This window comes from Anneissia japonica, unplaced genomic scaffold, assembly GCF_011630105.1.
Source record: "Anneissia japonica isolate Jap-2015-1 unplaced genomic scaffold, ASM1163010v1 scaffold288133_len202418_cov178, whole genome shotgun sequence".
Lineage (NCBI taxonomy): Eukaryota > Metazoa > Echinodermata > Crinoidea > Comatulida > Comatulidae > Anneissia > Anneissia japonica.
Genome location: NW_022693113.1, coordinates 73,698 through 77,250, shown reverse-complemented (window position 1 = coordinate 77,250; position 3,553 = coordinate 73,698). Strand labels below are relative to the sequence as shown.

General features: G+C 31.6%; 3 non-coding genes across 3 annotated transcripts; all 3 read right to left on the bottom strand.

Annotated features, from left to right (window-relative positions):
* Positions 1 to 652: 652 nt before the first annotated feature.
* Positions 653 to 769, bottom strand: LOC117100652. The gene has a single exon (XR_004444151.1). It is a non-coding gene; the product is annotated as a U5 spliceosomal RNA (small nuclear RNA).
* A 911-nt stretch (positions 770 to 1,680) lies between these two features.
* On the bottom strand, positions 1,681 to 1,798 carry LOC117100657. The gene has a single exon (XR_004444156.1). It is a non-coding gene; the product is annotated as a U5 spliceosomal RNA (small nuclear RNA).
* A 526-nt stretch (positions 1,799 to 2,324) lies between these two features.
* Positions 2,325 to 2,442, bottom strand: LOC117100660. Its single transcript, XR_004444158.1, has one exon. It is a non-coding gene; the product is annotated as a U5 spliceosomal RNA (small nuclear RNA).
* Positions 2,443 to 3,553: the final 1,111 nt, after the last annotated feature.

Genomic DNA, 3,553 nt, shown 5'->3' with positions numbered 1-3,553 from the left:
GTATACATAAAAGCGAGAGTATTCCAGTGGATGCGATCTACCTGAATTTGCCTAGTAACGATGAATTCGTCGAGAAAATGGTAATATTTTATGAGAAATAGTCTGTATTTCTCATTTTTTTTATTCTTTTGCGTAAAACTAAAATTCATGCCAATATTTTTCCATGATGTATAATAATTGGAGTAATGCAAATGCATATTTTCTAAAAAAAGTCATTTTTAGTAAAATTTTGCCGGGAATGGGGCTTTAAACAAAGAACGACGAGAACCAAGAGAAACTGAAAGAAAAGCACAACACGCAGAACAACACGGAGTTGTCTTCAAGTGACAATTTTGTTTTTCGTGCGTATTTACACTGCAGCTTTCTCATTGGTTCATATGTGCGCTTATTGCGTAACATGAATCCTGATGATGGCAAAATTAATGTCGAAATATTGAATCCCAACACGATGGCGTGCATTTCAATACTTGGAGTATGTATTATACTTTCTTTGATACTTTCTTACTTTCTGGCGTAACATGTCGTATTCGTAAATGTGAGATCTTGAGAAGAATCTGTATATTTCAAAAATTTCTCTATTAAGTAGGCTAACTTTTCAAGGAACATAAGTATTGATTAAGATTTAGATGATTCTGTTTTTGATTGATTGTTTGCCTCATGATAATTCACGAGGTTTTAAAAAATGGAATAAACTCAATAAAGTTCCTCTGCACGGAAATCTTTAGTAAAAGGCGAAAGATTTATACGTGATGCAGAGAAACCAGAGGTGATTTACCAGTAGTTTACTCTTGATTTTAAGGGTAAGCAATACTCTAACAACACTATGGTGTTGAAATTTCAAAACATCAGAAAATACATACGATTTACTCACAGAAAACCTGAATAAATTTAAATTAAGCCCAAGCACCAATATACCAATGAATATTAACTTTTATTTAAATAAAACAAGTTTCTGATGAAAGTAATATGGTGATTCATAGCTACACTATCGACAATAAGTATGTTAATTAGTTGAGAAATGAAGATATGAGTAGAAATTACACACAGTAAGATTCTATTTAACCTTACACGTGCAAAATGTTTTATTTTAAACCAAAAATAAAATTAACATTAGGCCTAAATATATTTATATAATATATACTAGCATTTATTTGTGCATTATTATTTTTTTTTTAAATCTCATGCAACAATTAGAAAACGTCTATTACAGAATGAAACCGAACTTTCTGTACACCGAATTCAACACTTGTATTTGTACTATAAGTGAATATTAAACAAAGAACGACGGGAACCAAGAGAAACTGAAGGAAAAGCACAACACGCAGAACAACACTGAGTTGTGTTCAAGTGATATTTTGTTTTTCGTGCGTATTTATACTGCAGCTTTCTCATTGGTTCACATGTGCGCTTATTGCGTAACAAGATTCCTGATGATGACACAATTAATGTCGAAATATTGAATCCCAACACGATGGCGTGCATTTTAATACTTGGAGTATGTAGGCTTATTATACTTTGATACTTTCTTATACTTTCTTGCGTAACATGTCATATTTGTAAACGTGAAATCTTAAGAAGAATCGGTATATTTCAAAAATATGTCTATTAAGTAGGGCTAACATTTCAAGGAACAAAAGTATTGATTAAGATTTGGATGATTCTGTTTTTGATTGATTGTTTGCCTCATGATAATTCACGAGGTTTTAAAAAACAGAATAAAACTCAATAAAGTTCCTCTGCACGGAAATCTTTATTAAAAGGCGAAAGATTTATACGTGATGCAGAGAAACCAGAGGTGATTTATCAGTAGTTTACTCTTAATTTTAAAGGTAAGCAATACTCTAACAACACTATGGTGTTGAAATTTCAAAACATCAGAAAATACATACGATTTACTCGTGCTTGTACTATAAGTGAATATTAAACAAAGAACGACGAGAACCAAGAGAAACTGAAGAAAAAGCACGACTCGCAGAACAACACTGAGTTGTGTTCAAGTGGTAATTTAGTTTTTCGCGCGTTCTTACACTGCAGCTTTCTCATTGGTCCATATGTGCACCGCTTATTGCGTAACATGATTCCTGATGATGACACAATTAATGTCGAAATATTGAATCCCAACACGATGGCGTGCATTTCAGTACTTGAAGTATGTATTATACCTTCTTTGATACTTTCTTATGTAACATGTCGTATTCGTAAACGTGAGATCTTGAGAAGAATCGCTATATTTGAAAAGTATCTGTCTATTAAGTAGGGCTAACTTTTTAAGGAACAAGAATATTGATTAAGATTTAGATGATTCTGTTTTTGATTAATTGTTTGCCTCATGATAATTCACGAGGTTTTAAAAAATAGAATAAAACTCAATAAAGTTCCTCTGCACGGAAATCTTTAGTAAAAGGCGAAAGATTTATACGTGATGCAGAGAAACCAGAGGTGACTTACCAATAGTTTACTCTTGATTTTAAACGTAGGCAATACACCAACAACACTATGGTGTCGAAATTTCAAAACATCAGAAAATACATACGATTTACTCGCAGAAAACCTGAATAGTTTTAAATTTAGCCCAAGCAGCAATAGACCAATAAATATTAACTTTTATTTCAATAAAACAAGTTTCTGATGAAAGTAATACGATGATTCACAGCTAACAACAATAAGTAGGCCTATGTTAATTAGTTGAGAAATGAAGATATGATTAGAAATTACACACAGTAAGATTCTATTTATCCTTACACGTGCAAAATGTTTTATTTTAAACCAAAAATATAAGTAACATTAGGCCTATATTTATTTATATAATATACTAGCATTTATTTGTGCATTATTTTTTTTTAAATCTCCTGCAACAATTAGAAAACGTCTATTACAGAAATGAAACCGAACTTTCGTGCACCGAATTCAACACTTGTACTTGTACTCTAAGTGAATATTAAACAAAGAACAACGAGAACCATGAGAAACTGAAGGAAAAGCAAGACACGCAGAACAACACTGTGTGTTGTGTTCAAGTGACAATTTTGTTATTTTTTTTGCGTCTTTACACTGCAGCTTTTCCATTGGTTCACATGTGCGCTTATTGCGTAACATGGTTCCTGATGATGACATAATTAATGTCGAAATATTGAATCCCGACACGATGGCGTGCATTTCAGTACTTGGAGTATGTATTATACTTTCTTTGATACTTTCTTGCGTAACATGTCGTATTCGTAAACGTAAATACATAAGATTTACTCGCAGAAAACATGAATAAATTTAAATTAAGCCCAAGCAGCAATAGACCAATTAATATTAACTTTTATTTAATTAAAACAAGTTTCTGATGAAAGTAATATGATGATTCACAGCTACCGACAATAAGTATGTTAATTAGTTAAGAAATAAAGATATGATTAGAAATTACACACAGTAAGATTCTATTTATCCTTACACGTGCAAAATGTTTTATTTTAAACATGTCGCTTATTGTGTAACATGATTCCTTAAAATGACATAATTAATGTCGAAATATTGAATCCCGACACGATGGCGTGTATTTCAATAC